This window comes from Saimiri boliviensis, chromosome 9 (assembly GCF_048565385.1).
Source record: "Saimiri boliviensis isolate mSaiBol1 chromosome 9, mSaiBol1.pri, whole genome shotgun sequence".
Lineage (NCBI taxonomy): Eukaryota > Metazoa > Chordata > Mammalia > Primates > Cebidae > Saimiri > Saimiri boliviensis.
This window is the reverse complement of record NC_133457.1, coordinates 33,713,318-33,741,307: the sequence shown is the minus strand read 5'-3', so window position 1 is coordinate 33,741,307 and position 27,990 is coordinate 33,713,318. Positions and strand designations below refer to the sequence as shown.

At 36.9% G+C, this 27,990-nt stretch overlaps 1 protein-coding gene and 1 non-coding gene across 14 annotated transcripts in view; both read left to right on the top strand.

Annotated features, from left to right (window-relative positions):
• TBC1D5 (TBC1 domain family member 5) overlaps positions 1 to 27,990 on the top strand; it is a 584,223-nt gene that overhangs the window by 100,326 nt on the left and 455,907 nt on the right. The window lies entirely within an intron of this gene.
• LOC120368405 (U6 spliceosomal RNA) lies at positions 1,181 to 1,287 on the top strand. The gene has a single exon (XR_005582550.2). It is a non-coding gene; the product is annotated as a U6 spliceosomal RNA (small nuclear RNA).

Below are 27,990 nucleotides of genomic sequence, written 5' to 3'. Positions count from 1 at the left end.
TGGTGGTGCGTGCCTGTAATCCCAGCTACTCAGGAGGCTGAGGCAGGAGAATTGCCTGAACCCAGGAGGCGGAGATTGCGGTGAGCCGAGATCGCGCCATTGCACTCCAGCCTGGGCAACAAGAGCGAAACTCCGTCTCAAAAAAAAAAAAAAAAAAAAAGAAAAATGACTTGGTTGAAAACTTCCTACTCTTCGGGTAAAAGTTTGCATTCTGTATTCGGGAGACTGATTCCATGTCAAAACCTGTACTAGTCAGTTGTGTATTTGGGTATTGTGCTGAGTAGAGTGATCACAAGCCCAGTTTTCTTGGTACAGTTCCTCTGTTTGCCTGTCATTCTGCCTTAATTATTCTTAGCCCTCATGTATTAGTTTTCTGTAACTTCTGTGCAAATTATCACAAATTTAATGGTTTAAAACTATACAAGTTTTTAATTCTGTAGCTCTGTAGGTCGGAAGTCCAGTATGAGAGGTAGCATGCTAAAGTTCAAATGTTAGCAAATCCGTTTCCTATGTATTCAGGTTTTTGGCAAAACTCAGTTCCTTGTGATTGTAGGACCCAGGTCCCCATTTTCTTGTTGTCTGTCAACTCAGGGCTGTTCCCAGCTTCTTTGGGGGGGCTATTATTTATGTATAACGGTGCCACATGTTTTGTAGTATGACTGCGTACATCACTGTTTTACTTCTTTCTCACTAAAGCTTATTTTTCTCACATTCCTCAGTGTGTAGTAACAGGGTAACTAATGAGTCCTGAGTTTGAAGCATCTAAATTTGTATTGCTGCTTGTGCTTGACTCTGTTCTTACACTGTTACATTTGAAGAAGAGGAATTAAGACAAGACTTTTTTCCTCCCTCTACCTTTAGACTTTATTTTATACTGAAGAATTAGCTGGGCATTACATTTATTTAAACAGCTGCTATAGAAACAAATAATTTTACTAGCCCAGCTGCCTATTAATAAAGTATTTGAATGTTTTAATTTCACTTTTTAGAAATTTTTTATTAGACTACACTAATCAAAGACAACAATTATGTATTTTATGTGTATCTTATGGCTACATTACCATTTATGTTTATTCTTCAACTTAAATTTGAAGTCTGAAATTTCTCCAAAGCACAGAATATAATTTGTTTTCAAATGGATTAACTTGGTCTTTGGACAGCCTAAGAAGAAGACCAATTTGTGCTCGCTTTGGCAGCATATATACTAAAATTGGAAGGATACAGAGAAGATTAGCATGGCCTCTGTGCAAGGATGACATGCAAATTTGTGAAGCGTTCCATATTTTTAAAAAGTCCAGGTCCAGACAGGTTCACAGCCAAATTCTACCTGATGTACAAAGAGGAGCTGGTACGATTCCTTCCGAAATTATTCCAACCAATACAAAAAGAGGGAATCCTCCCTAACTCATTTTATGAGACCAACATCATCCTGATACCAAAACCTGGAAGAGATACAAAGAACATTTCATGCCAATATCCATGATGTACATTGATGCAAAAATCTTCAATAAAATACTGGCAAACTGATTGCAACAGCACTATCCATCACGATCAAGTCGGCTTCATCCCGGGAATGCATGGCTGGTTCAACGTATGCAAATTGTAAATGTAATCCATTACATAAACAGAACCAAAGACAAAAACCACGTGATTATCTCAATAGATACAGAGAAAGGCCTTCGACAAAATTTAACAGCCGTTGATGCTAAAACCTCTTAATAAACTAGGTATTGATGGAACATACCTCAAAATAAAAGCTATTTATGACAAACCCACAGCCCATATCATACTGAATGGGCACTTTGAAAACTGGCACTGGACAAGGGTCCCCTTTCTCACCATTCCTATTCAACATAGTATTGGAAGTTCTAACAAGAGCAATCGGGCAAGAAAAGAAATAAAGGGTATTCAGTTGGAAAAAGAGGAAGTTAAATTGTCCCTATTTGCAGATGACATGATTGTATATTTAGAAGACCCCATTGTCTCAGCCCAAAATCTTCTTAAGCTGACAATCACCTTCAGCAAAGTCTCAGGATACAAAATCAATGTGCAAAAATCACAAGCATACCTATACATCAGTAACAGAGTCAAATCATGAGCGAACCCCCATTCACAATTGCTACAAAGAAAATAAAATACCTAGGAATACAACTAACAAAATACATGAAGTACCTCTCCAAGGAGAACTACAAACCACTGCTCAAGGAAATAAGAGAGAGGACACAATCAGATAAAACATTCTATGCTTACGGTTGGAAAGAATCAATGTTGTGAAGATGACCATACTGCCCAGAGTAATTTATAGATTCAATGCTATCCCCATCAAACTACCATTTACCTTCTTCACAGAACTGGAAAAAAACCTCCTTAAACTTAATATGGAACCAAAACAGAGCCCACATAGCCAATACAATCCTAAGCAAAAAGAGCAAAGCTGGAGGCATCACACTACCTGACTTCAAACTATACTACAAGGCTACAGTAATCCAAACAGCATGATTCTGGTACCAAAACAGAGATACAGACCAATGGAGCAGAACAGAGGCCTCAGAAGTAATGCCACACATCTACAACCATCTGATCTTTGACAAATGGACAAAAGCAATGCAGAAAGTATTCCTTGTTTAATAAATGGTGTTGGGAAAACTGGCTAGCCATGTGCAGAAAGCTGAAATGGACCCCTTCCTTACACCTTATACAAAAATTAACTCCAGATGGATTAAAGATTTTAATATAAGACCTAACACCATAAAATCCCTAGAAGAAAACCTAGGCAATACCATTCAGGACGTAGACATAGGCAAGGACTTCATAACTAAAACACCAAAAGCAATGGCAACAAAAGCTAAAATGGAATTAAACTTAAGAGCTTCTGCACAGCAAAAGAAACAATCATTAGAGTGAACCGGCAACAGAATGGGAAAAAATTTTTGCAAGCTACCCATCTGACAAAGGGCTAATATCCAGAATCTACAAAGAACAACAAACAACCTCATCAAAAGTGGGTGAAAGATATGAACAGACACTTCAAAAGAAGGCAATTATGTGGCCAATAAACATATGAAAAAATGCTCATCATCATTGGTCCTTAGAGAAATGCAGATCGAAACCACATTGAGATTGATAGCTCACACCAGTTAGAATGGCAATCATTAAAAATCTGGAGGCAACAGATATTGGAGAGGATGTGGAGAAATAGGAATGCTTTTACACTGTTGGTGGGAGTGTAAATTAGTTCAACCATTGTGGAAGACAGTGTGGCAATTCCTCAAGGATCTAGAAATAGAAATACCATTTGACCCAACAATCCCATTACTGGGTATATACCCAAAGGATTATAATTCCATCTGTTATACAGACACATGCACATGTATGTTCATTGTAGCACTGTTTACAATAGCAAAGACTTGGAAGCAACCCAAATGCCCATCGATGATAGACTGGACGGGGAAAATGTGGCACATTTACACCATGGAATACTATGCAGCCATAAAAAACGATGAGTTCATGTCCTTTATAGGGACATGGATGAATTTGGAAACCATCATTCTCAGCAAACTGACACAAGAACAGAAAACCAAACACCGCTTCTTCTCACTCACATAAGCAGGTGTTGAACAATGAGAACACATGGACACAGGGAGGGGAACATCATAGATTGGGGTTTGTTGTGGGGTGGGGGACTAGGGAAGGGATAGCAGGGGTTGGAGAGATTGGGGAGGGATAACATTAGGAGAAATACCTAATGTAGGTAATGGGGGGATGGAGGCAGCAAACCACCATGGCATGTGTATACCTATGTAACAATCCTGCAAGATCTGCACATGTACCCCAGAACTTAACCAATTTGTGATTTTCTATTCTATATTTTGTTTTAATAAATGAAATAGATATTTGATACTTGCTAATTTATACATACTTGTGTCCTTAATTTAAGAATCCATCTGCATTTTGATTTAGTAATGCATAAGATAAAACCAGTGCTACATACTTCTAATGTTAATTTCTTTTCAGTTTACCACACCAGTTTTATGCTCCATTTGCTGTCAGTGAAAATGTAGGCAGCAGACACACCATGTAGTTATTATCACTGAGTTCCCTATATCATACAGGAAAAGTCCATTTATATGCCATACAGAATATCTAACACACTTAAAGAACCACTTAGCACTTCTAAGAACATATCTGACAAACTGGTTAGCTTAAATATTTTTTAGTAGAATTATGCCTCCACGTACAGTGCGTACATTTACGTAAATTATCAGAACAATTTGTTGTGCTGATGAGTGAGCATCTCACTTCTTTTTTCCCCTCTGACATTGGTATTTATAATTTTTCCTCACAAACAAATTTTGATAGGGTAAATTATTCTTGAAAGTGTAGGTTTTCAAATGGTCTAACTTAATTATTTTCTTCTAAATATACATAATGCTGTATATCTGGGTAAGTTCAGTAGACAACATAATGGAAAGAATGATACATGCCTGATATTAAAATAATTGTAAATTTTGTATCATTTATGTGATACATAAACTTGTGAAAAATTAAAAGATAATGAAAATAATTCCAAAAGGAAGATTTTCTAAGTTAAAACCATTAGGAATTGTTAATATACTAAAGCTCTCTTTTGTAGGAGAATAAGATTAGATTAAAAGTAGACCCATTATTCTTAGATATGTTATTTTAGCCTCAGGATTTTTTTATAGTGACTTGAACAATGTCATATATTTCATAGGTATGATTTTTTGAGATTGTAATAACCATAGAAAGTTAATGTTGAAAGAATGGCAAAATATGCAGTAAAACTAAAAATTATTGTATTTGCAAATATAAAAAACATAATTTACATAAATGTTATAGTTAAGAATGTTATGAATGTAAATATGCTTTCTCTGTTTTTCGTCTTGTAATGCCCAATTCTTTGTCCAGTTAGAGATGAAGAATGATGCTGAGATGGCTGTTTAAGCTATTACAACAGCTTTAAGAAAGTTAAATATTATTGATGTAAATATGAGGAGAGAAGAGAATATTTATCTCCACTAAGTGACATGAAAAACCGTGGTAAGAATAACAGGCAGTGGGTGTACCTTAAGTAGTAAAATCCCTGAATTCAGATGCTAATTAAAAGCACAAGGACACTTGCCTCCCACATACTTAAATGTTGTATATTTTCTTTAGTCAAAGTATAATTCAGAGTTCTTGAAGTGCTGAATATGGCCTTTGTTTTGTTATTTCCCCTTAACATATATATTAAAAAAAAAAAAAAGACACTTCTGCTGGACTGTGATTTTGATGGATATAGGTGGAATATTAAACCATATGCTGTAAAGATAAATTCAAATGATTGCTCTTGGATTGTCTTTATTGTGGACTTTCCTGCTTCCTACTATTAAAAACCAAATGTTTAGTAGTAAAGGTAAAATTATTTAAACATATTTGAGCACATTTTACTTGCTATCTGTAGTTTACCAAGGACTTTAAGGCTTAGATTTTGAAAGGTTGTATTAATACCGGTATTAAGAGTATATCTGTTTAGATTATTCTGGACTTTAAATTTTATTTTAGACATCATCTCTGGCATCTTGTCATAAAAGTTATGTGTTGTTTTACTTCATTAGCAGTTTTAACATTTGTAAGTATCTGAGAAGAAAACTTCCTCTGCATTTTGAACAGTGCCTTTCATTGGTGGTTTTCTAACATGTTACTCAGTTGTTGAAAGGTGTGTAGTACAGATGCTCTGTTCTTAGAAAGTAATGGTCTTTTAAGTTGTAGAGTAGTAGGAAAAGTCTCATAGACTTAAATTATTTTAAAAACTTTGTTTTTAGAAATAGAGGTATAAGAAAACCTTTTGTAATCTTGCCCTTTTTTTTTGTTCTTAGGTATGCTTTTTATTTAGCTTTCAGTAACTTGTAATTTAAGACCATAGTTATTAGGTGTATTTCTGCATTTTATATATCACTCCCAGATGCTACAGTATTAGTTTTTATCACTGCATATTTTATGAAATGTCAGCCTTCTGTTGGCTGTTCAGGCAGCATTGTTAGTGATCAAAGACACAACATAAAGGAGAGGAATCTAAACAGTTGGCTTATCTTTGTCCTTCATTGTGACAGAAGTACTCTAAAATTACTTAATTATAAAAAGTCAAATAAAGGCATGATGTAACATGTAAAGAAATAAATATCTTAGTGTTTAAGTGAAATAAAAACTGAGTGTTTAATATCAAAAACATAGTTATAAAGAGAAATACTATCTAATTTACAAAGTTTTCCTTCTTAAGGAATGAGGGTAATATGTCGTGTGTAATTTTGTAGTACTTTGCTAAAAGACAATGCTTTGCCTAGGAAAAGCCACGCGGTGTTTGATAGGATATCAAAGAGATTACTCATTATAAACCCTTAATTTTGTTATACAAAATATGTTCTAGAAAATTGATTATTAGCTTTAGTATGTGCATTAAGTTGTATGTGAACCAGTTTATTAAAGTGTTTTCTTAACGTGACCTACTTTGCATTTAAAAACTACTTCATAGTGGGAACCATTCTTTAAAAAATAAAAAAGGTAAAACAAAAACTACTTCATAGATTTAAAGATCCTTTTTTTCCTTTATTTCAGTGATATCAGTATCAAAATAAAGGTACGGAATGGGAGAAAAATTCTCAAAGCCCAAAAGAAAATCTGTAAGAATAAAATTCTTGAATGATTTTGATCAGCTGTTGTGTATGCCCAACACAGCAGTTGGTTCAATCAATTTTATGTTTTGGGATGGTTTTATTAAAATGAGCTGCTGCTTTCAGTAAATCATTGAGAAAGATACTGGCTTTATACATGTCTTTTTTGGTTGGGGGCAGGGCTTACAATTGCAGCCTTATAAGTCAGTAAAATTGGAGACAGTTCCTGGCTGCCATGAAAGTCAGTGTGTTGTATGGGCATTTGGAAATAGAAGTAAAATGAAAATTTAGACTAAAAATGATTTTATATAAATGTACTTTTATAGCTCTCTGCAGGAAACTGCCATTTCTAGTAAAAAGTAATCAGCAGACGGGGCCGGGCGCGGTGGCTCACGCCTATAATCCCAGCACTCTGGGAGGCTGAGGCGGGTGGATCATGAGGTCAAGAGATCGAGACCATCTTGGTCGGCAAGGTGAAACCCCGCCTCTACTAAAAATACAAAAATTAGCCGGGCATGAGTGGTGCACGCCTGTAGTCCCAGCTACTCGGGAGGCTGAGGCAGGAGAATTGCTTGAACCCAGGAGGCAGAGATTGCGGTGAGCGGAGATTGTGCCATTGCACTCCAGCCTGGGTAACAACAGCGAAACACCGTCTCAGAAAAAAAAAAAAAGTAATCAGCAGATAATCGGGATTTAAGTGTATCTTCAGTTTTGTGTACAGTTTCTGTTTTTATAAATGAATGAAAGTTAATTGTTTTCCAGTGTAAGAATTAAATCTTTGGAAAGCAGTTTGAAAGACATAGCCATTGGATATGAGTTAGAGGCCTCAACATTTTGTCTTGATATGCTATATGTACTTACTACCCAAACTATGGTCTATATTGGTGTTACTTGAGAGCTTCTTAGATATGTAGAATCTCAGGCCTGATCCCATACCTGCTAAATTAGAATCTGTGTTTCATCAAAATTCCTAGGTAATTCATATGAATATTAAACTTTGAGAAGCACTGCCATAATTTAGACCTCTCATTTTCTCTGTGTGTATGTGTGTTTTAATTGTGGGGTGCTTATATTGGAGTTGGTCACCTGCAGTTCAAGAATTGGAAGAGGAAGTGTAAACTCACACCAGAATTTTAGTGGGCGCCCGGGAGTAGACAGACAGTTAATTTAGAGCCCACAGGCTTTTGGTCTTTAAGCAATTGCAGTTTGAATCAGTAGCTACTTTGTATATTATATAGAAAGCTTAATGTTACCCTGGTAGTATTAATCAGTTGTTTTCCTTTGAGCATGGCAGTAATCCTCTCATGTTCTCAGATACTTATGATGTTTTGTGCCAGTCATAATGTAGTAACATTTCCAAAGTGTGTTCTACGGTATATTTTTTTCTAGGAGATGCTTTGAGTGTAAAGATCCTATGGTCACATAAATCTGGAAAGCACTGAATACTTTCTTTCCCATAAGAGACTTAAAAGACCCGCCGGGCGCGGTGGCTCAAGCCTGTAATCCCAGCACTTTGGGAGGCTGAGGCGGGTGGATCACGAGGTCAAGAGATCGAGACCATCCTGGTCAACATGGTGAAACCCCGTCTCTACTAAAGATACAAAAAATTAGCTGGGCATGGTGGCACGTGCCTGTAATCCCAGCTACTCAGGAGGCTGAGGCAGGAGAATTGCCTGAACCCAGGAGGCGGAGATTGCGGTGAGCCGAGATCGCGCCATTGCACTCCAGCCTGGGTAACAAGAGCGAAACTCCGTCTCAAAAAAAAAAAAAAAAGACCCTTGTTCCAAAAAGGTTGTTGACTGCTGAATTAGAAAGTGAGCATTGAACTGATTCCAGTCAGATTTGATGGATGAATGAAAGGGAGAAAACTGACTATTCTTAGTGTTTGCTGGAAAGAGGAAAACCATGAGCAATGGAATAAGTTAAACATTTCAGTTGAATAAATGTTTACTGAATTGCTAATAAAGAATACGCTCTGTACTTGGCCTTGGGCAAACAGCAGTGAAAAATATACGGTCTGCCCTCTAGTTGCTTATTGGAGTGTGCATAGTACATTCTGATAAATGTACAAGAACTGGAATGCAGAACATAGGATTTTCCTTGTGGATTTGTTAAAAGAAGAAAAAAAATTGGCCAGAATACTGTATCCTGGAGTGCTAGAGACAGGACATAACTGTAGTGATAGATGTCTCTGGTTAAGGGAAACAGGAAGGGACAATTATGGGGCAGAATTTCAAAAGGTAAGATTGGGAAGACCAAACAGCCTTGGAAGACTTAGAGCTTTTGGTACTCAATTGCCCAGATTTGGTTAGTTGAAGTGCATGACAGTCCTCCATCACATATTTGAGACTTCCTTAATTTCTGCTAAAAGAAGTTCTTGCAGGGTTATCTTTTATCTGTTTCACCCCAGCTCTGGAAGCAGCCATTTTTCTGAGGAACTCTGATTATTTTTAGGGGGGAATAATATTAATGATCAGGATCTTCGCACTAGTGTGCCAATTGCTACTGGGTCTTGGCTTTTAGGCCCTTTTAGAGGACAGAGGTAGATAAGCTTTATGTATACACATACATCTACATTTATACGTATATACACAAATGCATCTTGTAACACATACATGGACATAGTCATCTGCAATTTTTTTTTTTTTTTAGAGATACACCAGTGTCTCTAATTCTAAGCCATTTACAGAGGTTTCTTTCTTGTTTGCTTTCATATTTATATGTTCCTTCTTTCATAGTGAGAACCTTGGCTTCCAGCGGCATCAACACATTTATTTTTTTGTTCATCTAAATAATAGGTCTACAACAGTTTCAAGAATGTTTAATCATAACCTTTTAAGAACAAATATACCAAAAAAAGTTCGAAATTTGTTTGAAGTTCTCCCTCCTTTCTGTACTCAATTCTTTGGGTATGTAACCAAATACTGTTCTCATAATTACTGAGCACGTTCTCTCTTATTCCCTAAGTGTGGCTACGATATTAATTTGAAATACAGTTCACTTGTTTTAGTTTTCTTTCAGCTTTTGTTTCCCCTTTTCGTTACATCACTGTTGATTGAGTTTTTTGACTACGCAGAAGATTATTTTCCAAAAAGTAAAACTGTACAAAAAAGTATACTCAGAAAATTGTCACTCCCTCCTCCCCATTCCACCCCATACTTTGTAGGAAATCAATTTTATTGTTTTCTGGGCTTTACTCATTTTTATAAAGATATGCAGAGATATTTATGTTTTCTTATTTTCCTTTTTTTTCCCCTAAAATGTAGCATGTATGTTCTTTTGCAGTTCACTTTTTTCATGTATCAGTATCTCTTGGAAATTACCTCATAACAGTTCATAGAGATTTTCCTCATTCGTTTTTACAGGTGCTTACTACTTTGTGTGTACCGTAGTTTGTTCAACCAGTCTCTTATGTTTGCACATTTAAGTAGTTTCCAGTATTTTACAACTACAAATCTGCTGCAATGCTATGTATTTTTCATAGTTTTACAGTTGTATATTCAGGGCAAATTCTTGCAAGTGGGATTGCTGGTTGATAGGGCAAATACTGAGCCCGGTGCGGTGGTTTGCACCTGTAATCCCAGCTACTTGAGAGGATCCCTTGAGCTCAGGAGTGCAAGGCTGTAGTTAGCTATGATGGAGTCATTACTCTCCAATTTGGGTGACAGAGTGAGACTTTGTTGCTAACAAAAACAACAAAAAAGAACAAAGGACAAATACTTATGTGATTTCATTAGCATATTGCCAGGTTCCCTGCATGGAGGTTGTAACATTTTGCCTCCCCCCCATGCAGTGTATGAGAGTGGTTTCCCTACAGCCTTGCAAACAGGGTGCATTTTGAAACTTGAATTTTTGCCAAGTGATAAGCGAGAAATTTTGGGTATATTTAATTTGCATTCATCTTTTATGTGTGGAGTTGAATTTCTTTTCACATGTTTAAGAGCCACTTTCCATAGGCTATTTGGGCTTTCCCCGCTTAGTTTTAGTTCTTTGTAGGGATATTAGGAATTTATCTGTGATAGATGTTGCAAATGTTTCCTTCCAGTTTGTTACCTGTTTTTTGATTTTGCTTATGATGTATTTTTGTCATGCAAAAGTTTTATAGTTGTACTTTAGTCCTAGTGAGAAAGTCTTTTCTTTTATAAATTCTTAGTTTATAGAAGGAATCCCTCTCTCCTGCCTCCCCGCCAATTTTAAAAAGTACTAGTAGTTTTCTTACAATTAGATCTCTGATCCATTTGCAGTTTATTTTTATGTATGGTGTGAGAAACATTGAATTTTATCTTTTTGTCTATTCATTTGTTTAAAATGACTATAACCGTGCTAATGATTTGTTGTATCACCTTTACAGATACTAGATTTCTATCTGTAGTGGAATCTATTTCTGAATGTTCTGTTCAGTTGCACTGTTCTGCCTCTTCATGTAGCAGTTCTATACTATTTTCATTGTAGAAGCTTTATAGTATGTTTTAACGCCTGTAGTATGTGTTAATGAGGTAGTTCTCTCATGTCTATTTATTTTAGTGTTTCCCAGTTTTTCTTGAACTTTTCTATTCGAAATTCAGTATCAACTTGTCTAGCTCCATCAAAAGCTTTATGATTCGGAAGTTTATGACCTATTGATGTTGAGATGTCCTAGATAGGTAGGACATCTCAACATCAATAACCTGTCATTGGTTATTTCTTTTTGGTTGTATAGTCCTACTTTTCTATGTTTTAAGAATTTTTTTTTTATGTAGGTTTTGAACATTTCTGTTTATTCCTAAGTGTTTTACCTTTTAAAATTACTATTTTAAACGGGGCTGTCTTATCCTTTAGGTATTCTACTTAGCTGTTATTTGTACATAGAAGTGGGACTGATTTTTTCATGTTGATTTTGTATCCTGCTGCATTGCTGAATTCTTTTGTTTCTTGAGTTTTATTTTCAGTTTTCTAGGATTTTCCAGGTATTCCTTCAGGTCATCTGAAAATAGTTTGATTTCCTCTTTTCTAGTTCTTTTGTGTATAATTATTTTCGCTACTATTTTTTTTTTTTTTTTTTTTTTGAGACAGAGTTTTGCTCTTGTCACCCAGACTGGAGTACCATGGTGTGATCTCTGTTCACTGCATCTCCGCTTCCTGGGTTCAAGTGATTCTTGTGCCTCAGCCTCCCTAGTAGCTGGTATTACAGGTGCATGCCACCATACCTAGCCAATTTTTGTATTTTTTTTTTTTTTTTATTAGAGACTGGATTTCACCATGTTGGCCATGCTGGTCTCAAACTCCTGACCTCAGGTGATCCACCCAACTCAGCCTCCCAAAGTGCTGGGATTATAAGATTACAGGTGTGAGCCACTGCGCTGGTCCTAAACTAGTTTTATTTATTCTTTTCAATTCTTTTTTTTTTTTTTGAGACAGAGTCTTACTGTGTCACCCTCGCTAGAGTACAGTGACATGATCACAGCATGCTGTAGCCTAGACCCCTTGGGCTCAAGTGATTCTCCCACCTAAGCCTCCCTAGTAGCTGGGACTACAGGCACACACCACCACACCCAACTAATTTTTGTGTTTTTTGTAGAGATGGAGTTTCACGATGTTGCCCATGGCCTCCCAGTGTGCTAGGATTAGGGGAGAGCCTCTGTGCCCTGCCTTCTTTTCAATTATTATTTCTTAAAGTTTTCAGTGTTTTCTCTAGTCTAATTGTGTCAACAAATATATTCAGAAAAGAGTGGTATTAGGCATCATTGCCTTGTTCCTGAACTTGGTGAGGATGAATAATGTTTAGTGAGAACTGTCAATGGGAGAAAAGATAGAAACTTGAGATAATGCATTATTCTTAGTGCTTTACAGGCATTGTAACAGAATCATCTATATTATTTCTCTTTCTTTTTACAGCCAAATTTTTTGAAGACATTCTTTCTACCTGCTAACTTTTCACCTTCATTTTCTTACCTTCCATTGTTACTCCTTAAACCATACCAGTCCACTCTGGTTTCTCAGTTGTCCAAACAGGTACCAACTAAAGTTGCTATTGAGACTTCCATGTTGCTAAATCTGATGGACCTTCCCCCCCCATTTTCATCTTACTTTTCCTCTTAATATTATTCAACATTGCAGAGCATGCCTTCAGCTAAGTATGCATTTTTTTCTTAGCTTCTGTAACATCACATTCTTTAGGTTATTTCTTCTTAGTCTTTTCCATTAGTTCTTTCTTCTCTGCTTAACTTCTAATATTGGCATATTCTAGGTTTCCTAAAATTCTGTTCTGTTTTCTTTTAAACTCTATTTGTTGTAGATCTTTGAGGCTTAAAGTATCATCTATATTACATTTATTCTAAGAGTGACATCTTTAGTCCACACTTGGTGAAATCAGGATTTATCTCTGCCTATCTGCTATCCATTTTCACTTTGAGATGTCGAAGTAACTCTACAGTGTAAGTTCTAATCCCTCCCTAAACACCTCCAGTTTTTAGTATCACCATGTAATCCAATGGATAAGCTATAAATTTAAGATTCATGTTTGATTTTTCTTTTTCATTCATCATCTTTATTCACATCATTATCAAGTTCTATTGAACTTCTCTTTCCATTCTCTCCAGTTTTCTCTTGTTTTATTGATTGATTGAGACAGAATTTTGCTCTTATTTCCCAGGCTGGAGTGCAGTGGTGTGGTCTTAGCTCACTGCAACATCTGCCTCCTGGGTTTAAGCATTTCTCCTGCCTCAGCCTCCCAAGAATCTAGGATTACAGGCACTTGCCACCTTGCCCAGCTAATTTTTGTGTTTTTAGTAGAGATGCAGTTTCATCATGTTGGCCAGGCTGGTCTCAAACTCCTAACCTCAGATAATCCACCCACCTTGGCCTCCCAAAGTGCCCGGATTACAGGTGTGAGCCACCATGCCTGGCCCAATTTTTTCTAGTTTAAAAAGGAGACTTTTCTGCTAGAAGAAACATCATGACTTATATGTCTCTATGTGTTCTACCAATTACAGCCATCTTTACATAGAAACATACAAGTAAGATTAGAATTAACCTTAAACTATCTTATTAAAGGCACTGATTGCAAGAATAACAAATTTGGGTCGTCACTGAGTGCTTAATAGTAAGTGAGAGCAGATTACTTTTGCAGCACTTAGTAAGATTGAAAAAGTAGAAGGAGGCTGGGTGCAGTGGCTCATGCCTGTAATCCTAGCATTTTGAGAGGCTGAGGTGAGTGTATTGCTCGAGCCCACGAGTTTGAGACTAGCCTGGTCAACATGATGAAACACTGTCTCTACAAAGCATACAAAAAAATTAGTCATGCATGATGGAGCATGCCTATAGTCCCAGCTACTTGGGAGACTGTGGTGAGAGGATCACCTGAGCCTGGGAGGTTGAGGCTGCAATGAGCCATTATCATGTGACTAAACCTAATAAAGTGACTGTAGATCCTCTTGGGTATCCTAAAGGGATGATCATGTCAGAAAATATGGCAACTTTTCCCCCCTTTTTGCTCATTATGTATTTTGTTTCTTTTTTTCATTTCATTGTGCTATCTTGAAGTTTTAGTGTAGTTGAGAAAAAGTGATAATGAGCATCTGTGTCTTAATCTTTTCCTTTTTTTTTTTTTTGAGATGGAGTCTTGCTCTGTTGCCCAGGCTGTAGTGCAGTGGCAAGATCTTGTCTCACTGCAATCTCCACCCACCAGGTTCAAGTGATCCTCCTGCCTCAGCCCCCCAGTAGCTGGGATTGTAGGCACTTGCCACCATGTCCAGCTAATTTTCATATTTTTAGTAGAGACAGGGTTTTGCTGTGTTGGCCAGGCTGGTCTCATACTCCTGATTTAAGAGCAGTGACACATTATAATGTGTCACCATTGTATATTATGTTTCCTATAGAATCTTGTAAAAATATATTTATTTCCCTTTATCACATTAAGGTGGTTTTCTTCTAGTTCTAGTAAAAAGGTTTTCTTCAATTAAAAAAGTCATGAGTGGTGTTGAATGTCGTCAGAATACTTTTTCTGAAGTATTGAAATGATGCTGTAGTTTTTCTCTTAATGGGTTTCCTAACATACAGTATTTTAATAACAGAAAACCTCCAGTAAACTTCAGAAAATATCTGCTCACCTGTTGTTTGACAATAGAGCAGTTATTTTTCTTTTTGATTTCTGTAGATCCTATTCTGGATAATGTAGGCTATGGTGTGTTTGTGTGTTTTTTGGAGGAGGGGGTTGGGGGTGCCAGAGAATTGCATCTCTTCAGAAGTCAGCAGGAATGATGCTGAATAGAGGACTAAGAGGGCCCATTATGAATTTGCAAATGTACTGAAGTTTATTTTTTCTTTAAGCTCAACATTCGTTTCTTTCTTTCATAGTCTCTGATGACTGAAGGTTTCAAATACAAAAAGAGAAATTTATAGTTAGATCCAGGTGTATTAAGTTACTAGAATGAAGACAGAAAGATTTGCCTATGTGTATTCAAATTTATGTTGAGTTGGAAGTAAAAGCTGGAGGGAGACTACAAGCCACCATATATCATTATGTAAAGCTTTAAAAAGGATTTGTATTCCAGTTTCATTCACTACGCTATATGGATATTTTTGTTAATTTTTGGCAGTACACGCTAGTTATTATTGGGAAAATATTTTGAACTGCAGTTTGTATTGATGGATGGTATTACATTCATCTAATGCTACCTTTAAATTTCTTGTACATAATGAAGGTTTAACAGTTTTTTTTTTTTTTGTAAATAGTCATCTGACTTTTTAGATCACTTTTCTTCTATGAGATATTATCTGCGTATTACTTTCAAAGGAGATATTCTGGAAAATAGCTGATTTTAATCTAATTGTTAGAGCAGGTAACTGTATCTGGTTAGTTTAAATGATGGCTAATTATTCTCTTTGGTAAAATTGAACTAATTGTTGTCAAGGAATTTGATTAAGCCATTTCTTACCAGTTTTTTCCTCTTTCTTGTTACGTTGCAAGGCATATTTTGAGCTGGGATTTCTTGTTTTATCTGAACCTGTTGGTATGTATTAAATCCTTTTTTGGGAGCTGTGATATTATTTACCATTTTTTTTTTTTTTTTTTTTTTGAGATGGAGTTTCACTCTTGTCCACCCCAGGTTGGAGTGCAGTGGTATGATCTTGGCTCACTGCAACCTCCACCTCCCGGGTTCAAGTGATTCTCCTGTCTCAGCCTCCTGAGTAGCTGGGGTTATAGGCACATGCCTCCATGTCTGGCTAATTTTTGTATTAGTGGAGATGGGGTTTCACCATGTTGCCCAGACTAGTCTTGAACTCTTGACCTCAGGTAATCTACCCACCTCAGCCTCCCAAATTGCTGAGATTACAGGCGTGAGACACCATGTCCAGCTGTTTATGTTTTGTTGTTGTTTATTTTTTTCAGTATAGAAATGACCTCTTTGTTAAAGTGTGTATTTTGATCCTAACAAAACAATTTTAAAAACCTGTGAATGGAAACTTGTTAAAGGTTTAATATTATAAAATGCTATATTCAACTTTTCTCTCCTGAAGGATATTCTCTCATATATAATTATATTAAGCATTTCCTATGCTGCTAATTTTTATTTGTATATTCTAAAAATTGTTATAAAAAGTCACCAGTATCATTATTACTTTTCTTTTGGATTATCATTAATTATAATATTCTTGTTTTATATATATTACAGATAGCCAAAGGTTTGAGTAAAAGAATAAAAAATACTTTCCTTTTTTTGGGACAGGGTTTCACTCTGTTGTCCAGGCTGGGGTGCAGTGCAGTCACTGTTCACTGCAGCCTCATATTCCTGGGTTCAAGCAATCCTCCCAATCCCCCAGCGGCCTCCTGAATAGTGGGAACCACAGGCGCATGCCACCATGCATGGCTAATTTTTAAATTTTTTTGTGGAGATGGTGTAATTCTTTGTTGCCCAGGCTGGTCTTGAACTCCCTGGGCTGAAGTGATCCTCCCTCCTTGGCTTCCCAGAGTGCCTGAGATCACAGGCATGAGCCACTGTACGCAGCCCTAAAATACTTGAGGTGAAAATGTTTTTGGTAAAAATTAGACTCTTCTAAGGAGCTTCTGATTGACTTTATCAGGAGATGGGCTGTGTGGGTATTAGGGTAGTCATGAAATGAGAGACCTACTTTATTTGTGTTCTAGTCTATCACAGTTTAGGCAAGGCCAACTTGCAAGATAAATGTGCCTAGAACTAGACAGCAAGCTTAAATGATTTACTGATTTTTTTTCAGAGTATAATACAGGCGTCAGTAACTTGGTGAATGGGTCTTTATCTTTGTATGAAAAAGTCTGTTCATTATTATGAAAACATTTATTACACATAGCATAAATATAATTTCTGTATTGCATTATTGGGTATTATTGAAGCCTTTATTTCCCCCTTAAACTCAGAAGTTTCACAATATTTGTGGGTCACAGTGGGCATGTTAATGTGTATGTGTTGACATTTACTGGCATGCTTCCTAAAAATGAAGTATGCTTTCCTGATCTTTAATCATAGAAGTTGAAAAAATGAAACTTAGGTGAACTTTGTTTTCCTACATGATCGAATTTTCTGGTTTCCAAAAAAGACTGTCCTTTTCCTCTTTTTAAATATTTGTTTCTAATGCCTAAACTCTTCAAAACATAATTTAACGTTAGTGTGATGATTGAATTTGTACTTTGAGTTCTGAGAAATCACAGGTGCTGCTGAGCAGCATTCTAGTTGCTAAAACTGCCAGGTTGAACTAGACTTTTTTATTTCATGTAATTCAAAACATTGCTTATGACTGAGTTCAGCTATGACTTGAGGTCCTGACAAACTCTAGCAGCATTCTAGTTGCTAAAACTGCCAGGTTGAACTAGACTTTTTTATTTCATGTAATTCAAAACATTGCTTATGACTGAGTTCAGCTATGACTTGAGGTCCTGACAAACTCTAGGGTTTTCTGATGTACATGGTCCCTAGGGCATTATAAATTTGCCTGTGTTTGTTTGAATTGTGTGGTTTAATAAAAGCAGTTAATACCATGTGACTAATAATTATTGTGGCTTAGGAGCTTGACTCCTTTAAAACAATCATGTTGATGAGTCACTGATTCATGTGAAAATAACCTGAGATTGGTAATTATATGAGTTGGAGAAGGCTTATCAGTAGGAAATGCAGTCTAGCTACTATGCGAAGAGGAGGTTTTGTTCCAAAGAGAGTTGGTTTTTGTTTAAGAACATTATCCCAGTAGAGGACTGTACCAATGTAAAGATGGATGTTTTGGGGATATGAAAGCCTGAGACTAAGTTGAATTCAAAATATGGTTCTGGCTGGGTGTGGTGCCTTGCCCTTGTAATCCCAGCACTTTGGGAGGGTGAGGCAGGTTGATCGCTTGTGGCCAGGAGTTTGAGACCAGCCTGGCCAACATGGTGAAATCCCATCTCTACTAAAAATACCAAAAATTAGCTGGGTGTGTTGGTATGTACCTGTACTCCCAGTGATTCAGGAGACTGAGGCACAAGAATTGAATTGCTTGAACCCAGGAGGTGGAGGTTGTAGAGAGCCAATATCATGCCGTTGCACTCCAGCCTAGGCAACACAGTGAGATGTTGTCTCAAAAAGAAAAAAAAAAAAATATGGCTCTTAGCAAATTAGTGGTGAGTAAATTTATATGTGAAGTTACATTGTCTCTAGGCATCAAATCTTAATGCATACAGCTGAAAATAGACTAAGCTACTTACTGAGGGCCAAAATAGAGTAATCATAGTTAAGATATGTATAATAGTTTTTGAATTTAGGCTTTTAAAAAGGTCTCATACTTGAGAATTAAAATGATTTACCAATCTATTTCAATTTATATATAACATATATGGTAGAGTCTTACTACCCTCTGAGCTCTGTTTTCTGATCAGTATTATTCTTTTGTTGTAAGAGGTGGAAGGAGTAGTTGAACCTGAAACTTACTGCTCCATTTTCAATGTGAAGGACATCTAGCCTTCTGTTAAGAGTGATGAGTTCTTCATAAAGAAATTCTGGGATTGCCTTTAAGAAGTACCTAAGGGCACAGTGGCTCCTGCCTGCAATCCCAGAACTTTGGGAGGCTGAGGCAGGTAGATTACTTGAACCCAGGAGTTTGAGACCAGCCTGGGCAACATGGTGAAACCTTGTCTTTACAAAAACTATCAAAAAAAAAAAAAAAATTGCAAAGAAAAAAATAGGTGTGATGGTGCTGCTTGGGAGGCTGAGGTTTTCACAGGTTGAACCCCCAAATTAGGGTTCAGTCCAGGAAGCCATGTGGGTTCTTGGCTTCATGAAGGAAGGAATTCAAGAACAAGCTGACGGTAAAGTGGAAGCAAGTTTATTAAAAAAGTAAAGGAATAAGGCTGGGCGCAGTGGCTTATACCTGTAATCCCAACACTTTGGGAAGCCAAGGCGGGTGGATTGCTTGAGGTCAGGAGTTTGAGCCCAGCCTGGCGAATATGGTAAAACCTCATCTCTGCTAAAAATACAAAAATTAGCTGGGCTTAGTGTTGCATGCCTATAACCCCAGCTACTTGAGAGGCTGAGACAGGAGAATCATTTGAACCTGGTAAGCAGAGATTGTAGTGAGCTGAGTTGGTGCCACACTCCAGACTGGACAACAAAGCGAGACTTTGTCTCAAAAAAAAAAAAAAAAAAAAAAGAGAAGGAAAAGAATGAAAGGGTTGGAGAATTCCGGAACTCAGGATTCCTCCGCCTTTTAACCACATAGGGTAAATTCCAGATGTTGCCATAGCATTTGTAAACTGTCATGGCACTGGTGAAAGGGTCTTTTAGCATGCTAATGTATGTGAACCTTAAGGATGACCAGAGGTTGCTTTCATTGCTAACTTGGTTTTTGCACGTTTTTCTGACTTTACAGATCTCATTTTACCAATGGGGTCTTTGTGATCTGTACCTTGTAAAACCAGTCCTGCTGATCCTGTCTCATCATGCGAGAATCTGTTGAGCCAAAGGAAGGTTGAGGCTGCAGTGAGCTGTGATTGTACCACTGCACTCCAGCCTGGGTGACAGAGCAAGACCCTGTCTCCAAAAAAAGAAAAAAAAAAAAATTTAAGAATCCCTTGAAATTCTGTTTGCACGTATTTTATTTGGGGAGAGGATGGAGATGGTCCACAGATCTGAGTTTTCTAGGGAAGTTTGCTATTATTTAATCTTAGTATGCTAATTTGGTACTTGAAGATGTAGGCATTTGTCTGTATTCATTGCCCATTTATACTAGTGAGGCTCAGGATGTATTTTGGCTCTGTCTGGCCAACCTGCACATTGGCTTTAAGGATACTAGTGAAGAATGCCATTAAAATATCTGATTCTCACATATGTATGGCATAATTAAGAGTTAACATTTTGAAGAGTCTAGGAATTGTCATATAGAATGTTTAATCTTAGTGCTCATCACATTGACTGAAGCACAGAGCTTAGCTATCTACATTTTCAGAAAGCTTTTAGTGCTGAGCACAAGGGATAATGTATTTCAGAGTGAAGATAATGAGAGGAAATCAATGTTTAAAGCTCCATGAATCACAGATTTCAATGCTATGAGCCCATAGGTATAGGAGACATGAACTTCAGGTTTCCACAATATTCCATTGAGACAGATAAGGGAATCACTTTAATTTACCACGTGGGTTTTTGATATACATTACTGATAGGTATACTTAAAGGCATCATCATATTGTATGAAGGTTATGGGCTGTGGAATATCACAGACCTGAGTTTAAATACCACTTACTATGTAATATAAACAAGTTAGTTTACTTAATACCTACATTTCTTCATTTGTATAATTGAGAACAATGTTAATAATAATGTTTTCCCCTCCCCCCAGCAAGTTATGTGGGAATTAAATGACAAGTTTCTTTTTTTCTTTCTTTTTTTTTTTGAGACGGAGTTTCGCTCTTGTTACCCAGGCTGGAGTGCAATGGCGCGATCTCGGCTCACCGCAACCTCCGCCTCCTGGGTTCAAGCAATTCTCCTGCCTCAGCCTCCTGAGTAGCTGGGATTACAGGCACGCACCACCATGCCCAGCTAATGTTTTGTATTTTTAGTAGAGATGGGGTTTCACCATGTTGACCAGGATGGTCTCGATCTCTCGACCTCGTGATCCACCCGCCTCGGCCTCCCAAAGTGCTGGGATTACAGGCTTGAGCCACTGCGCCCGGCCTAAATGACAAGTTTCTAAAACACAAAGCAGAGTCTAGGATATCCTCCTCTACCCTCACCCCAACCCCAAGCATCATGGACTAAGGAATTAATCTCATTAGGCATTGCTCACAAGGGCAGTTATAAGTTTAAAAGTTCATTTTACATATTGGTAGTCTTTAGATGAGGGCATTTCTTAATGTTTCCATGAAAGGTAGTTGTTATTTCAGTAATTAAATAGGCTACCATGTTTGAAAGCAACAATAGTTTTAGATTAGATAGCCAATTTTCAAGGCTTTTTTTCCTTCCAACAGGTGTTTAGGAGATGGCCCAGAATTAATTCACTTGTGGGTGATCCCTTAGGGAGGACTGGGAAGGATATTCGTCTGAGTAGGATTACCAGTCTTGAAATGCATACTTATAGGAGCATGGTAGTTAACCATGAATTTACCATCACCTCTTTATTATGTTAACTTGGATAAGAGAATTAACTGTGAAGACAAACATGAAAGATTTTAAAGATTGTTTTGAAAAAAGATTGACTTTGGGCAGTTTTTTTTTCCTGGTCTTTCAAATGTCCTAAGGGATAAGTGCCTTATTTTGACTTCTGCTCTTGGAGAGTAATAACCAGTTGTCTTAGATCTTTTACTGAATTTCCAGTATCCAAAATATAAAATATTAAACTTAAAAAAAAGTTATGACCCCTTTTGGTTACAAAACCAAAAGTCTTATTATAGTTAGTATATCATTTTTATGATTTTTCCCTCTTTTCAGTTTACCACTTGATAGCAGTTTAATCTCATAGAACATGCTTCTTAGGGAATTTTGAATATTATTATTTTTAAACATTTTAGTGCAGCGAGACCGTATTAATAATCTTGCATGGAATCTTTAAATATTTTAAAGGTGTTTTTGAAGAATACCTTTAAAAATTATCTTTAGTAGCAAAAAATGACATTAGCAATGTAAATTAATTCACTGCTGATTTATTGAGCTAATAGCATTAATAAATGTGACCTTCATGTATATATTTTACTAGTTTGTTGGAAACCTACTAAACAAGCAATCAAAATGCAAACCTGATAATTCAGTTGGTTTATTTATACCTATATCTACTTTAACATGAGATATTATGTGAATCATAGAGATCACAACTTGACAACTTTTAAGAGAGCGAGAATTCATTTGGAGATATGTCTGGATTTGAAATGCTGTTTAGAGGTAAGGAGACTTTCTCAGAATCTCAAATACCTGTGAATTTAGTGGTAAGGTCTCTTTTCTCAGCTTCACTTTAGTCAGTGCATTCACATTATTTAATGTCATAAAAGTAAGCAAAATTAGAATTGATATCATTCATTCATTCCTTTATCTTTAACATACTTTAATTAGGGGTACAAGATACTGAGGTAGGTTTGGGGACATACATAGTATGCTGCTTTTTTCCCTTAATCAACCTTTTCCCCATCCCCCTCATTGCCCTTTTATACCTTTAGAGATGGGAGAGTTCCCTTGACCCCTTCTCTGGCCTTGAGACAGGGATGTGGCTTGCTTACTTGGCTGTCACCACACTCAAGCCCCTTGTGGGATGGGGAGCATGCAGGTGAGCAAGTGCTGGGTGAGGACTTCTGGGCTCTGTCCCAAGACAGGGTCTACGGATGTGTTACAATTAATACTGTCTTTTCAGTTGCCATTTGCAGATGGCTAAGTGTTAACCAGCTCAGTGGAGAGCCAGGGTGACAGCCTTTTACACGCTGCCTGCTTGGTACCCAGGTTCTTGTTTGCCATCCGCAAGAATCAGGTCACAGGAACTTGAAGGATGCTGAGGTTTTATTGAGTGATGGAGGTGGCTGTTGGCGGGATGGGGAACAGAAAAGGGGATGGAGTGGGAAGATAATCTTCCCCTGGAGTTTGAGTACCCCCAGCCAAACTCCGACCATCCCCAGCTGAACTCTTGACCTTCAGATGCTTTTTTTTTTCTCTGCTCCTTTGCTGTGCCGCTCTGCTCTTGTGTCAGTGGAGTTTGGGGTTTTTATGGGTACATGATGGGTGTTTGGTGGGCCAGGGTGATTTTGGAAAAAACAGCATTTAGGCAGGAAAACAGGGATAACTGTTCTCAGTTAGGGCCATGGCTTCCAGGCTTGAGGGTGGGGCTTTTGCTGAGGAGCATCCCTCTTCTACCCAGTACTTCCCTGCTTCCTGTCTGTATCACTTTTATGGCACAAATAACCTTCCTAATGCCTAGATTAGAAACCTTGGAAATTTACTAAACTTACTTCTGTTATTTCTCTATGTACTACCAATTCTCTGTTCTTTTGTTTCTCAGTCCTCCATAGCCACAATTCTAATTTGGTTATTGGTACTCTACCGGACCCTTAGAGCTATCTTTCTCACTAAGAACCTGGTAGTTATTCAGCTATTTTGAAATCCAGTTTAGATTTCCTTTATTTTTTTATGTTTGAGGGAGCTAATAGGCAGTGAGATCAATAAAGGAAGTGTGGTAGTAAAGTAAATGATATAAAGAGATAAAGTGATGGAAGGTGATAAGCCAAAAACAGAAAATATGTATCTAAATTACTACTGAGTTATTTGAAGAGCTAACTTACCTGTTTGGTCTCTGGCTTTCCATAGTGTTTCCCCCTTCTAGGAAGTAAAGCTTCCGCAGAATTCCAGGATGACTTGGGACAATGACTACTTTTCAGAGGTTTTCTTGCAGTACAAATAATTATGGTTTCATTTGAGTTTTTCTTTTTACAGTTTGAACAAGATGGATTACAGTGTGTATTGGATAAAAGATGACAGACAAGTAATATTATAAAAAGGCAATAGATTTTAAAAACTCTGAAACAAATGTAGTGTAATATAAGGAGTAGTTAATGAGATGCAGAATAATAAGTCTGGAACTGAGAATTTAGAATACAAAACAAAATTATAAACAGTACTTAAAGTTTCCAGCCCATTTAATCCAGAATAATTTCTTCAGAAATCTTGTTTTTATCTTAGTTACAGGGACATACTTACGAGAATCCTTTAATATAAAATATACTTGTCTTTGTATTGTATTGTCAAGAAGTCAGTTTTGAAAAGTCCCATGCCTTATGCCTGCCACAGGAAATAAAGACTAATTGAAGCTTAAGGGAATTTTTCATCTCTTGGAGTCAAGTTGAATCTGCAGCTTCCTTAGGGAAATCATAGTTCCTGGGATTTTCTCACTTCTCAAAAGACAGTTTGACTGGTCTGTAAGATAGGAATAAACCTTAAGTACCCAGAGCAGTTCTAAAGAATTGATCCAGCCTCTTTTGGTCCATTTAAGTAGAGTGATGGGGAGAGGGGGCGCTAACTTCCTTCTTATTTTTAAGCTACATTGAACTTGGTATCTAGAACTTGAGCCTATATGGAACTAGGATACATAGAAGAGAGGTTATCTTGTTGTCATCATGAGTAATATTAGAAGATACATGTTTGAATTTCAAAAATTTCTCCTTTTACATTATACATGCATTTGTTTTTGTTCTGCATGGAGCTTAGGGTAGTGCGGGATCTAATTTAGTACCAACCATAGTTAGTGAAAAATGTGAATATTTGGGACAAAAATATGTTACATATTGAGATGGGTCATTTTGGAAATGAAGATATGTTTTAATTATTAGAACACCGTGGAAGTATTTCATGTAACATAAAAACCAGAGGGGCAGACTTAATATATTTCATTACTTTGGGGGTATTTGGCTCTTTAAAAGTTTATAAAGTTGAAGAAAATTTATGAACAGAGTGGGTAATGATAATGTAAACCAAGTTTCCCATGATTACAATTCCTTTTAAATCAGCATAGCATAGTGTAATGGTTAAGACTAAATGGATACTGGGGTCAGATTGCTTGATTTAAAATCCCAGCTTTACCGTTTGTTATGAGATATTGGGCAAGTTAGTGTTTTTGAGTTTTTCCTACCTGTTTTTCTGGGGGAGGAGAGAGGGAAGAAGGGTAGGCATTAAGTGAGATACACCATATAAATATCAACAGCATAGCACTCAATTGATGTTCTTGTTACTAAAGTCCATTTTCAAGAAACTTTTACTGTCTTTGGCTTTTTATTCCCTTGCACGGTCATGCTATAAGTCTTAGGGTAAAAACAAACAAACTTAGTGAGTATCTTTGTTTTAGAAGAATACAAGGAAATACTATGCATTAATTTAAAAACTAGCTGCCTGCATATAACTTTACAGAGAACCTTGAAAGAATCATATTTATGTTAGAATTTCAAAATTAAAAAATAAGTCCTGTTAACCTTGGGTGAAAGTTTAGAGTTTTAGAATTTGTAAGAACCTGTAAGTCACCGGAACGTTGTTGTTAGACTTACTTAGTATGGCAGTAGATCAGCTTGATGGGAGCTGTTGGGTCGGCTGTGTTCCGTAGCGACAGTTGTGGTTCATTCAGAAGGGAAAGTGGATATCCTTTTAATTTTGTGAGTGATTGGAAGTGTCAGGAAATATGGTAGACATTTTCTGTCCTGAATACTGCTTTGCTGTCAGTGTATGTTAGTGCCCATTGGTGTCACCAAGCAGGGCAGTATGTAAGCTTTTATTCTTAAAATGTTTTTCTTTGGGTAACTTATTATATTAGACCCTCTTATGTATAACTTCTGCAACAAAATTTTCCTTATGCACCATTCATCTCCTTTAAACATTTCTGTGTCTTCTAGTATGTATACCAATAAATGACTTACTGAGTAAATGAGTTATAGATGATCAGTAAATGAGTTTTTAATCAGAAAAGTAAATTCTGTATTAAAGAAAATCAAATCTGGTGAAGGTGTTTTATGTATAGTTAAAACTGCTTTAGTTTGATCATTCCTTTTTTTTATTGAGGAGGAACATTGGTAGTGTTACTCAGAGAAATATCTGAAATTTTCATATTAAGTTGGGTTCATTTTAATTGGACCAACTGAATTAATATATATGTTCAACAAATAATTTGAAAATTATGTGGCTGAAGAATGCAAAATGGTTTTACTTGGTACATATATTTTTAGAAAGCTGGAAAAGTATTCTCTTCCACTACTGTATCAGAGTATTTGGGAAAATCTGATTGTGAGTCTCCATTTTAATAAGCTTCTCAAGTGATTTTTAATATGCACACTAAAGTTTTAGAACCACTGCTACATTCCCTACTGATGGCTTTTAGGCTATTGGCTTCTGACTTTTGTGATAGAACCCCCTGATAGAACCCCCCTTTTTTTTTACATATTGGGAAAGGATGGAAGTAAACCGAATAAGTTATTCTTAATGACCTGCTATTCTCTGTACCATGAAATTTTCAAAGCTCAGGTCAGCCTTAGGACAATCTGTGAATAGCCTTCTGCTCTAAGTCTTTCCTCAGCTGCCACTCCTGTGGTAGAGGAACACATGATGTTAATAGTGATGTACAACTATGTATCTTGTCAGAATCTTCACTTACATTCTCTAAAATGTTAATACTTATAGCAAGGTAGGAATTACTGGTGAGAAGATATTACCAGTAGGAAATACCAGCCAGGATTGTAACCAAGGTTGATTTACTTAAGAGCTCACACTTCTGACACTACACGTGCTATCCTACTTTTTAGTGGAAAGGGCTTGGGCTGTAGGTTCAGGGAACCTTAAATTGGAAGTATGACTCTATCACTTACTTGCTTTTATTTTTTATTATTATTATTTTTATTGTACTTTGGGTTCTGGGGTACATGTGCACATCCTGCATCCTGCAGGATTGTTGCATAGGTACATACATGCCATGGTGGTTTGCCGTCTCCATCCCCTGCCCACCCCATTGCCTACTTCAGGCATTTCTCCCCATGTTATCCCTTCCCATCCTCCCTGCTCCCCCAACACCTGCTGTCCCTCCCCTTCCCTCCACTTACTTGCTTTTCTAACGACTTTACACTTCCCTAACTTCAGTGTCCTCATCTGAAAAATGGGCTTGAGGATTTTTATGTTTTAAGATTGTTGTGAAGATTGATAACCTAAAGCATATTTTTAGAGTGCTTAGTATACCTCTGTCCCAGAGCAGGCATTTCAATAAATGGTGACTATTATTCAACATTTAAGATAAGACATAAAATGCAAATAATGCCCCATGGAGTTAACCAATTTTAGGCTAAACGAGTTTGCCAGATTATAAAATGTCATATACTTTTTTGTTGTGGCGTAATAGCTAGAGACTAGGAAGTTATTGGATGTGTGAAGAGAGTTTCCTTTGCGAAGATAATGTATTTAGACCTCCATTTTTTGCAATTACTCATATCCTGGAAAATTCTAAATTTATTTCTAACTCAGTGTGTTCAGGTTCTCTAGAGGGACAGAACTAATAGAATATATATATATAAAGGAAAGTTTATTATTAACTCACATGATCATAAGGTCCCACAGTAGGCCGTATGCAGGCTAAGGAAGAAGAAGAGCCAGTCTCAGTTGCAAAACTAAGAACTTGGAGTCTGATGTTCAATGGCAGGAAGCGTCTAGCACGAGAGAAAGATGTAGGCTGGGAGGCTAGACCAGTCTCTCTTTTCACGTTTTTCTGCCTGCTTACATTCTAGCCACACTGGGAGCTGATTAGATTGCACCCAGATTAAGGATGGGCCTGCCTTTCCCAGCGTACTGCCTCAATGTTAATCTACTTTGGCAACACCCTCACAGACACACCCAGGATCAATACTTTGTATCCTTCATTCCAGTGCAGTTGACACTCCATAATAACCATCACAAGTCCACCCCTTGTCAACTTGAACCCATACACATCTCCCGATAAAAAACCCATACATAATCCATGCAAAGTCTTACATAATCCTTATATAAAAACAATAATAAGGTTATAATTATGCCTAGCATAATACAACTATCTTTGTTGTATTATGGAAATGCACCAATTCCCAACCCAAATACTATTGCATATAGTTAACAGTACTTAAATGCTGATATAAAGTCAGTAAATCTTATGTCACATGATAAAGGAGAAAGGAATTAAAATGAAGATATTTTCTTAGTGTAAGTGTGCACGTGCACAAACATGTCTTTAACAAAAGGAGGAGGAAATACTCATGACAATTACAGTCCACATTTCTACAGCTGGTTACATGACTGTAGCTGGTATTGATTTTGCACTTGTATTGATGACTGCCTTTTACTGCTACCTATTCTGTATTCCCTTTGCCTTC